This window comes from Vicugna pacos, chromosome 22 (assembly GCF_048564905.1).
Source record: "Vicugna pacos chromosome 22, VicPac4, whole genome shotgun sequence".
NCBI classification, from domain to species: domain Eukaryota; kingdom Metazoa; phylum Chordata; class Mammalia; order Artiodactyla; family Camelidae; genus Vicugna; species Vicugna pacos.
This window is the reverse complement of record NC_133008.1, coordinates 19,568,516-19,580,158: the sequence shown is the minus strand read 5'-3', so window position 1 is coordinate 19,580,158 and position 11,643 is coordinate 19,568,516. Positions and strand designations below refer to the sequence as shown.

General features: G+C 39.2%; 1 long non-coding RNA gene across 1 annotated transcript; it reads left to right on the top strand.

The window, feature by feature from the left end:
* The first annotated feature begins 1,992 nt into the window (after nucleotides 1-1,992).
* LOC140688350 (uncharacterized) lies at nucleotides 1,993-3,060 on the top strand. The gene is made up of 3 exons (XR_012062991.1): nucleotides 1,993-2,049; nucleotides 2,172-2,246; nucleotides 2,888-3,060. It is a non-coding gene; the product is annotated as an uncharacterized lncRNA (long non-coding RNA).
* Nucleotides 3,061-11,643: the final 8,583 nt, after the last annotated feature.

The window sequence follows — 11,643 nt, the reverse complement described above, 5'->3', positions numbered from 1 at the left end:
TTACCTAAAGGAAAGTAACAGCTTCCTGGCTGATGTCCTTCTATTGTATTATCTAAAGAACAACCAGTGTCATCTTTCCAAGTTGTAACTGACGTCCTGCTCTAAAATGTTAACGGCTCCACCTTGTTCTCAGGAACAAGTCCAAAATCCTTTATGGTTTTTAAGGCCATGCTTAATCTGGCCTTATCTAATTCTCCATTACTAGGTCATGTCCCTTTTCCCTCTCCCTCACCGTGGGGTTCCATCATTACTACCCCTCTTCCCAACCAGCGTCTTTGTACCAGCAGTGCCCAAAACGCTCTTTCCAAACCACTTCCCCTCTGCTTGCAACCAGCTGGGGCTGGCTACACAAACCATAGATGTGTTTCTAGTTCTACGTGTGCATGATGGAGCTGTGTTTTTTGAGAAAAACATCATATGATTGTTAATAAACTTTTTTCCCTTTGTGTGATATTCTTGTTCCTCTATAGAGTATACACTGCACTTTTTCGCTCCATTTGTTAATCTCTGTGTTCCCACTGTCTGACACAGTGCCTGAAAATAATAAACACTCAATAACTATGTGTTGGAAAAATAAATGAAATGATGGATGCTGAGAGAAAAAACATGCTAAGAGTCAGTCATAATTTGCACAATTTTAAGTCATCATCACAGAAAAGTATCTGGGATCAGAGTGCAAAGAAAAAATCCAATTATTTCTCAACTTCTCACATGTGGAAAGTCATGTGTGGTCAATATTGTGATTAAAAAAAAGTTAGGAAAATGAAATTTTGATTAATTGAAGTTCTTAATGTTCTCAAGTTAATGGTCTTTTAAGGTTCAATGTTAATTAAAGAACCAATTTTAACTTTAAAATACTGGCATCCAGCTCCGCTAAATGTAACACAATTGCAGGTTTTGTCCATTATGTTACATAGCATTACATAATCCAGTATAAGTTCTAGAATTAAATATTTTATTACTTCATTTTAATTCTGAATAATATTTATTTCCTTTTTGTTGGCTAGAAGTCTTAATCAGCCTCTGGACCCTCAACCTGGATGCCAGGAATTGCAAACCATGTCATACTAAATAAGACACAAAAATGAACTAATTGAATGTTACTTTCAACAGTGAGAGCAGGACCCCCAAAGGATTTTTTTGTTTTTAGTAAATTTCAATGAACCAGAAATTGACTATTTCTGAAGATCCCATCCCCCCAATATTTTTGTGGCAAAATATATATAAAATTTATCCTTTTATCCCCCAATTTTAAGGTTAAAGATATAACGTATATGGTAGAGACTACTTAGCTGTGTTGCAAATCTGTTTCTGTTATTTCTTGTCCTTACAGCTCTCCTTTATTTTCCAGCTGTTCTATTAGTTGAGTGTGGCCATATGGCTGGGCTGTGGCTCATGGAATATGGAGTGTGAGGCAGAAGTTAACATGCTCCCCCTTCCACACTTGCTCTATGAAATACTTGCTCTATGAAATACTTCCTCATCTAGTGACAGAACGGGAGGACTTAGACTGTAGAGGACAGGAGACTCACAGGAGGGGAGGACACTGGTTTCCCAAATGATCACCTGGAAGGTAAACTGACACAGTGGAGCACTTGAGATCACTTACTATGAATTGGAATTTGGAATTCTGATGATTCTCAGATAGAGAACGTGATATTGCAAGCCTAACAAACACAACGTGCTCTCCACAGCAGATACACATATTGACTAATAGGTTTCCCAGGTATTGAACTAGCGAAACACATGGTGGGTGTTTTTTTCTTTTGTTTATTTTCCTCTTAATTGACCAGCATCTGGAATTGGATGGTGGCAGCTGAAGCAACACATAAAACAGCCCTGTATTCCTAGGAGTAGGTAGACAGGCTAAGAGGAACGGCACATCCTTTTAGGGATGGCGCAGTTCTCCACGGAATGGCTGAGGAAGCTCTGAGTTCACATCGGGATGGAATGATGGTTGCCACGGCAACGAGGTGGTGGCATTTATTTCTGCTGAAAACATCTGAAGCCCATGCAGCACCTTTTCCAAACTGAATGCTCTACTTAGAAGTAATTTGCCCAGATGCCCCATCCTAAACTGCTGCAACTCCCTGCCGAGGTTCTCTCCTTGACTCTGCAGGGCAAAGGGCTTCAGCACAGACTTGCCATGTCACCGTGCACTCCCTTTGCAGCTCATCAGGGAGACTAGATGGGAGTACAGAAGGATTCCGGGGACTGGGGAGAACTGGAGCCTTAGAGGTGATCAGGTATAGACTGCTCCCTAGGAGGAAGGGAGGGGGCTCCTGACGTCCTTCTGAGTCACTACATTTGGGTGGATCTGGCAGTGAAACAACAAAAACATGGCTCTACTTTCTCTTCTTAAGGAGTTATAACAATACTCTTAGGAAGATCTGGGGCATGGGGAGATCTCCAGGTTAGAGAAGCCCACCAAGAGAGATTCACAAGAACTACCAGAGAAATCACCCCCTTGTTTAAAATGCTTCACTGCCCCCTCCACTAGGGTAAACGTTTAAATCCTTACGAGACCTACACGTGCCTGCAGAGTCTTGCCCCCACTCACTTCTACACACTCATCTCAGTATTTCTCAACCTCCCCAGCTCTGTCTTTACGTCACCTCTATTTCTTTCCATTCTCCGAAAGGCCATGCTTACTTGCGTCTCATGCTATTTCTATTCGCTGTTTCTCCTGCATGGAATGTTCTGGGTGGACTAACAGTTTTTAGTTACTCACATCTCATCCATCAACAGCACTGAGACCGTGCTGCCTCAGGCTTTCCTTGCCTCCTCAGCTCCTTTGAGGATCCCTTTCCCAGGTCTGGTGTGTGTTGTGCTATTTGTTTAAAATACCCTCTGCCTTGTGGACACACCCTGGTGTCTCCTCTTACAGGAGGAGTATATCCCCTCCCCCAAGGAAGCATGGTTTACAACAAGGCTTGCTGTGAAATGAGAGTGAAAGGAATGATGTCATGTTCAGGAAGAGGCTTCAAGGCTGGTATAGCTAAGAAAGGAGATGATCTTTTCTCCTCGATTCCAGAAAAAAAAAAGGACATGGGACAGAGTTGCAGCTGACACCCAAGGGACATTAACATGAGCAATAAACTTAAAAAATGAGCACTTTGATTTTCAATGGATGGCATTTTGGGGTGAAACTTCTGTAGGTTATTCTTTCCTTAATTTGTCAAAAATATTACAATAGGAATGTGTGAGGATGGGAAGACACAGGGGAGGTAAAAAGTACAGGGGGTAAAAAAATGCCAACAATTTGTCCATCAACTAATAACGCACAATACTGATCACAAACTGGGTAATTTTTAGAGTTATTCAGAAGTAGATGTTAGCTTTTCTTCTCAAATGCTTAATAATTTTTATTTTGCAGTCAAGAATACAAGGAGAAATTTAAATAACTGAATACAATGTATTCAAATTGATAAGGCTTATATTCATAAAGTAAGAGATGAGATTCATGGGATGGTAAATGTTTTTCCACCTTTAAATTTCCAGTATGTGAAAGAGATTTTATTTTTCACACACCAGCTTTCATATTATTTTTAAGGTCATTTTTACTTTCTCGTCTCCCCTGTATTCTCTTTTGTCACTGAGGTAGATAATTTTCATCATGGCAAAGCTGCTTAAATCAAGAGGCATCTGTTTTTATAATTAAACAGTTTTTTCAAAGATACGTGGAAAAAGTGTACGAAGCAATTTGCTAAAATACAGGTAATCAAACCCAAGCTGGATGTAAAATATAGTGATGGAGACAGCATGTGCAAAGAGCAGGGACAGTGTACAACAATGAGTAGCGATAATTGCTTTACACCAAGTTGAGCAGTGTAACATGCTTCGGAGTCTAAATTTCTTGCCATGTTATCCCTATAAACACAGATCTGACTTCCTGAGAAAAACCGGCTGCTTGTTTTTCTGTATCGTATTTTTCTGTGTCATATTTTTATCTCCCCAAAGAAAACTTTGATACCTCTGCTCCGTTATGCAAGCTTCTGGTGCTCCTGTTTGTGCGAGATGCTGTCACGTGTGAGCTTCGCTGCGTTAGCCCTGTGTGGACTGTGGGCACACTCAGTCTGAGCAGGACACCAAAGGGACAGAAGCACATTCCTGACCTTTACTATAAAGCACTTCATTCGTCTAGTCCTGGCACCAAAGGATGAAATAGCAATTATTACAAACATATTTTGGGCACTCAAAGGCATTACTCATTCTTTGATGTGAAATGGGAATTTGTGTTTTCAGAAGAGAGAGATTTGGCAGGTGCGATGAAAAACACTGCAGTAAAAACTTCCCCCCTAAAGAGAGATGTTGTGTGGAGAGAGTGTGTGCAAAACCTCTTGCATCGCTTAATCCATTTCTCTTGGGTCGCGAAGCCAGTTTACATTTTCCAGTGAACCATATCCATTGACGATGGCTTTGATTTCACTGAACAGGAGGCTTAACAAAGAGCCAGCGGAATTATGTTTTAGTGGAAAGCATGGCATAACCTTCAGCAGAAAACCTCCTTCAGAGAGAAGCGATGTGCTTAGACTGCCAAATGCATTTAAGTGTTGCAACAGTCTAAGGAAACAGGACATATGTGTGCCATGTTCACCAGGCTGGGTGTCCTCTGAATAAGCCCCCTGGGGACAAGTCCGCACACAACAGCATTCACATGCTTCTTGACCTTAGTGACTTCTGCATCTCTCTAGTTGCTGCCATAGAGGCTGAAAAGAAACTATTTGATGGTAAGATTTTTTTCTTTCCATTTTAGGGATTTATACCTTTGAAAGATGTTCCTTTTAAATTCACATATTCTGCTCTCTGTTGAAGGCAAAAGGAAGATACGCTTTTTTAAAATGATAGGTGTGGATAGCACAAAATATTATTTAAAATATCATTCTCCCTAATTGTAAAATTTGAATTGCAGACAGTTCCAATTTTAACTGCTTTATTGAGGTACGGTTAACAAATAAAAAGCCATGAATATTTAATTTCCACAATGTGATGTTTGGAGATAGATATAGACTCTCGAAACCATCCTCACTGTTAACGTCGTAAATTTATTCATCACCTACAAAGATTTCCTCTTGTCCCTCTTGTGGATTTTTTTTTTTTGCTTGTTTGTTTTTTCCCTTTTGTGGTAAGAGCACCAACTGTAAAAATCTAGCCTCTTCTTGAGTCTGTTGGGCCCCGATTGTCTTCAGCTGGAAATAATCCACATTCAGCCTGCCCCGCACCCCCATCACATCATAATGGTCTGCTTTATTTTTCAAGCAGGGATAACTGCCTTTGGGACAGTTTCAAGAAAAAAAAAGGGGGGGAGATCAAATACGATTTCTGTGGCTGGTTTCTACGTAGGTTAATACAGAGACACATTCTCCTATGCAGTATAGATGGAGGGAGAGGACAGATGGAGAAAAAAACCTGTTGGTCCTTGGTTTACAAGCTTTCGTCTCAAACAGGTTCTGTGGGCTTTATTTCAGCTCAGCTTCATTAGTGGTTATAATCAGAAGGCACCTGCTCTCTGTTTCTATGGTATAAAATTTGGGGAGAGACACGAGCTTTACTGATTTTATATTTGTGCAGTGTGTGAGAATTTCAAGAGGGAGATTTTTTCCTTTATTGGTAAATCACCTTTAAGTCATTTTTAAAGTCACTCATTCCTCACCAGCTAGCCTGACATCTTTAACACACGAGGCACCTAGTGTTCGAACTTTGTCGCTAATGTTCCTTTTGTCCAGAACATGTCCTTAAACCCCCACTGGTCTTTCTTCCTCACTTCAAAACGTTGCTCAGATACCATCTGCTCAGTGAGGTCTTCACTCTATTTACAATGGCTATACTTCCTATTCCCCTGGCTTGCTTTATTTTTCTCTCCAGCACTTGACATCTCAAAGCAAATTATACAATTTTTACACTGTTTATGTGATCTCCAGCCGCTAGGATGAAAGCTCCACGTGGGCAGAGATTTCTAGCTCCTTTTTCACTAACACCAACCAGTACCTAGAACACTGTCTTACACTTAATAGGACTATATACAAATATAGCATTGAGTGAAAGCTACTAATACAAGAAAAATTTAATAATACATAAATACAACTATATATATATATCTTAGATTCATTTTAATAGACTACACATAATCAGGGACTTGAAGCAATAACCAAGGATACTTGTCTAAATACTTATAATGTTATAACTCCATATTTAAATAATTATTGAAAAATTAAGCAGGTGCATTAATTTTAAACTGAGTAATTTATCACTGATTAGCCATCACTTTTGGAAATCCTTCATAATTTCAATTTTGCAAGGTATATTTTAGCTTAGAGAGTATCATTGCTTTCAAAATATCTTCCCAATAATAAAAGAGGAATTTTTTTTTTGCTTAAACAGGTTTTAAAAGGGTCCAAAAGACATTCTAATAGAGTTTTACCTAATTTCAATCATTACCTGAAACCTCCAAAAACAGGGAAGACGAAAAACAAGGCAAAACAAAAATTACATCCTGAGAAAAATAACAACTGCAATCTCAGGTTTTATGGATTTTTTCTTTTTCCCTTAGCACCCTCTCTCCCATCTGTGTTTATCTGCCTGCATTTACTGGCTGTGGATCCCGCTTTATAAGATCTGTTTTCAAAGAGATATTAGCAGTCAAATCTGATGTATGAATGTGTTTTCCATGTTAAACCTGACTAGGAATTAATTGCCAAATAATGAATTATACATCAATTCATCATTCACGTATTTATTCAGCGTGTGTGTGTGTGTGTGTGTGTGTGTGTGTGTGTGTGTGTGTGTGTTTAGTAAAAGTCCACCAGGTACAAAACATTAAGCTAGGCTTTGCGCTCTCTATAAGAAGAACAAAACGCAGTCTTGGTCTTCCAGCAACTGACATGCTATTGGACGTAACAAGTTGAAAATCCGAGCTGTACGTGGTGATACTCTGACAGCTACCCGGGGGCCCTGCCTAGTGTCTCTCCCTCCATGGTGATCCCTGAAACTGTAAAATGCACAAGTGGTCATAAAAATCTGGAAGTATAGACTGTGATGGGAACAATTTGTCAAATAAGGTAGGAGAGCGTAAGTGCTGTTCAGAAGGTGTAATCAGTGTTTGTGGGAGTGGCTAATTCTGACTCAAAGACTGGAGGGTGGCAATGGGGTGGCGGGAACTGCAAATAGTGTAATGTCATTTCTTCCAAAGTCAGAAAGGTTACCTGACTTAAGTAGACTGTTAGAGTAATTGGACATAAAAAGTAAAAAATATTTTTACAGATCACTTCTACTTCAATATATTTGTTTTATTGATCAGAAGACTGTGACGTGCCCAAAGTGACAGAGCTAGTTAAATGCAATGTGGAATTCTAATCTCATTAGCTGTTATTTACTATTAGAGATTATTTTCAATATAGAATTTTCCTGTACTTTTTTCAGCTCATCTTTCTATCAATCTCTTGATTATTTTTGTTTGTTTGTTTGTTTGTTTTGGGGGGGTAATTAGGTTTATTTATTTTAATGGAGGTACTGGGGATTGAACCGAGGACTTTGTGCATGCTAAGCATGTGCTCTACCACTGAGCTATACCCTCCCTCTAATCTCTTGATTATTAAAGTGGTCTAAGATCAAACATTAAGGGAACTGTAAGGTGACAAGTATGGAAAACTTTTAGATAAAATCATATGCTAAAAATCTGCTTCGGGCAAAACAACTATTAAAAGACATTTTCATGCAATTTCCTTGATTAAATGAGTTTAAACATATGAATCCATGTTTTGTAGTTTTTTGTCATGCTTTAAAAAAAAAATGACCATAGCAGAGATAGCATGTCATAGCGATAGTGAAGGGGATTAATTTGTTATTTAGAGGTTGGGAAAGACTACTTCCAACAAAACTAGGAATCTCTTTAAATCCTTTAAGTCTGCTGTGACTAAAAGAATTAGAGCTGAAAATGTTTTCTCAGGAGAGCATAAATTAGACAGTGTGCGGCCCCAATTCAGATTCCATTTCTGATTTCACTCCCCGCTTTCTTCTGGGCATGGTGGCTCTATTGGAAAAGAACCATTTCATTTAAATACTATGTACTTAAAACTGGAAAAAATGCTTACAAAATTAAACACAATATAAGTTACTTTTCAATTTAAAAAAATCTATTCTAACGCCTTCAGATAAATAGGCATTGAATCTTGAATTTACATTTACCTGTATTTGTAAAAGTTGAGAGTGTTTATATTTCATAGGTACAGGAATTTAAGGGTAATGAATATATATATATTCATACATACCCTAACCACAATATGATAGGCATACAAAAAATTTTAAAAAACAATGTTTTATACTTAATGATTTATATCTTCCTTGGCAAGTAGTTAGAAATTATCAACTATACTGAATTGAAAATGCCATTTGGAAAATATTAAATAGGAGGGTTGACTAACCAAATACATGTACATACTTGAAAAAAGTTGTGAATCTGGAATACTACTAATAGTAACTGGATTTCTGAAAGACTCTAGTTGTGATAAAATGTACTTAAAATCCAGAGGCATTATGAAAATATTAATTAAATAAAAATTTTACATTGCTGGCAGCCTAAATATAAATCTATCCAGTTTGTGGAATATTGGATTAATTTTTAGGGCCAGGTTAACACTGTTTACTAACTTGAATCTGGATTTCCAAAAGTGGTCATTTTTTAAGCATTTATGAAGAATAAGAGAGAATAATTTCCATGTATAGGTGTTTATATTTCCATGAACAACAAAAGTTAAAGAGAATGAGAAATAAAATATTAATGGTAGACATACTTGAACAGTGAGATTATCATTATATTTTTCCATGTTTTAAGTTTCTAAACTTTTCACTATTTTTGGTTTAGTATGTGTTGTATCATTTGGAAAAAAAATGACTTAAAAACAGGCAAAACAGCAACAAAACTAAAATAAGTGATTTCTCATTAAGATTCTTTGGTAGAGGGAACTCTCCTACACTGTTGGTGGAAATGTAAATTGGTGAAGCCAGTATGGAAAATTGTATGGAGGTACCTTTAAAAACTAAAAAATAGACTTATCATATGATCTGACAATCCCACTCTTGGCCATATACGTAGAAAAGATGAAAACTATAATTCGAAAAGATACATGCCCTACAATGTTTATAGCAGCACTGTTTACAATAGCCAAGACAGTCTTAAATGTCCATGGACAGATGAATGGATAAAGAAGATGTGGTATATACATACAATGGAATACTACTCAGCCATAAAAATGAGTGAAATAATGACTTTTGCAGCAACATGGATGGACTTAGAAATTATAATACTAAGTGAAGTAAGTCAGGCAGAAAAAGAGAAATATCATACAATATGACTTATATGTGGAATCTAAAAAAAATGATACAAATAAACTTATTTACAAAACAGAAATGGACTCACAGACATAGAAAACAAACTTACGGTTACCAAAGGGGAGAGGGGAGAGGGATAAATTAGGAATTTGGGATTAACAGATACACACTACTCTATATAAAATAGACAAACAAGGAACTACTATATAGCACAGGGAACCATATTCAATATCTTGTAATAACCTATAATGGAAAATAATCTGAAAAAGAGTATATATATATGTATATATGTACACATGGAACAATTCTCACTGAAATCACTTTGCTGTACACCTGAAACATTGTAAATCAACTATATGCTTCAATAAAAAATTTTTTAATTTAAAAAAACGATTCCTTGGTAGATTTTTATTTTACCTATAGGTAATGTAGAGCCAGATAGAAAGGGTCTAAGGATAACTTGTAAAAGAAAAATACAACATAATTAAAAAATCAATAATTTAATGAAATATTTGTTGAAGATGACTAATTTAGTGGCTTCATTATAAACGGAAAAAACTGTACACTGAAAAAAATGATCCATGGTGCCTTGGAGTTTTGTGGGATACTGATTTACCACGTGATCTCATGGCAGAGTTCACTGTCTCCACATTTTAATCTGAGCTAGACAGAAAACATAAACAATAACTCAGCAGATGGCACTCCTGTCCTTCGGTCTAGAATAAATAAAACCATCTAAATGTGTTTGTTTCACCCTTCAGTATAGAAATAGCACCTAGAAACCTGTAACAAGCATTCATCATAATACTAGCATGGACCAACAAAATCCCCATCAAAAGCTCAAAAGTTGTTTTGTCGATATCAATAAGCTGATTCTAAACTTTATACGGGAAGAGAAAGGATCCAGAATAGTCAACACAATAGTGAAGAAGAACGAAGTCGGAGGACGGACGCTACCCGAGGTCAAGGCTTACCACAGCCCACGGAAGGCAGATCAAGACGGCAGAGTAAGTGGAGTGTGGAGCTCACCTCCCGCCATGAACACATCAAAAATACATCTGCGTATGGAACAGTGATCACTGAAATCTAACTGGAAGTTGCCAGAAGGACTCCTATACAACCAAGGCTATAAGAAAAGATACACACCAAATCGGGTAAGAAGGGAAGAAAAGTGATCAGGTCAGGACCTGTGCCCCTGGGAGGGGACTCAGAGGAAGAGAATCACATGGGCAGACACCTGCCCTGGATGGTGAGCAGTCTGAACCGCAGATCAGGCACCCTGGTCCTGAGGTCCTACGAGGGGAAGATGAGGCCCCCTTGGCTGGTTAGAGGACCACAGGAAATAACGGAAGGGCTGTGGGAATCCTAGACTCCGCTCATGAGGCACGCACATGCTGGCCTCCCTACAAGGCAGGGCAGGGAGAGGTCTGCTCTAAACGCTGCTGGATTTCCAGCAACCACCTCGCTATGCAAATGCTTCAGCACCACTCACTCCACATCACAGCGCCAGGACAGGAGAAAAGACTCAACCACGCAGAGATGACCTGATCCTGGGACAGAGCCTGGATGGGACAGTGGCCAGGGCTGGTACTTATTCAAGTAGTACCTCGGAAGCAGCCCAGATCTCTGATGGTGGCTGCCCAACCACAGCTCACCTCCTGATATGTGCCAAGAGTCCACGAGAGCCCTGCCACCCTGCAAAGCCGTTCCACAACGGGGCAGAGTGGCAGAGGCTGGGGTCAGTGATCGGCTGTGATGGACAAAGGGGACTTGCACCAGAGGATACGTCTGAGAGGAGCTACCAGTACTTGCACACTGGACCTCTGTCTGTGGCTGATGCAAGCTCAGAACCTGCGGGGGCCCCACTTACTTCAGCACGACCCCCTCTGGGGCAAGAGTCCTGGTGCTGGGAGAGAGAAACACACAGATGTAAAGGGAACAGAGCCAGCTTGGTACCGACCCCCAGGGCTTCTGCTCTAGCAACTTGGGCTCAGACCCCACCCCTGGTAGGACAGAGAGGAAGTCCCATGTTACACCTGGTGTCAGCTCTAGCCCCTCCATCTCCAGTCCCACCCCCTACCATGGTGATAGCAGCCAGTACAGCCTGAGGACAGATGGGACTTGCATTCAGGTCAGATCTAGCTTGTTCTCCCACCAAAGGCACTGGGCACATCTGATCTGTACAGGGACACTCCCACATGAGAACACTTAATCAAGATCGCAATAGATACCTTTTACTCAAACCCATAGATGCAGAGAAAGTTAAAGCAAAATGGAAAGGCAGAGAAACTGCGCTCAGTTGAAAGAGCAACAACA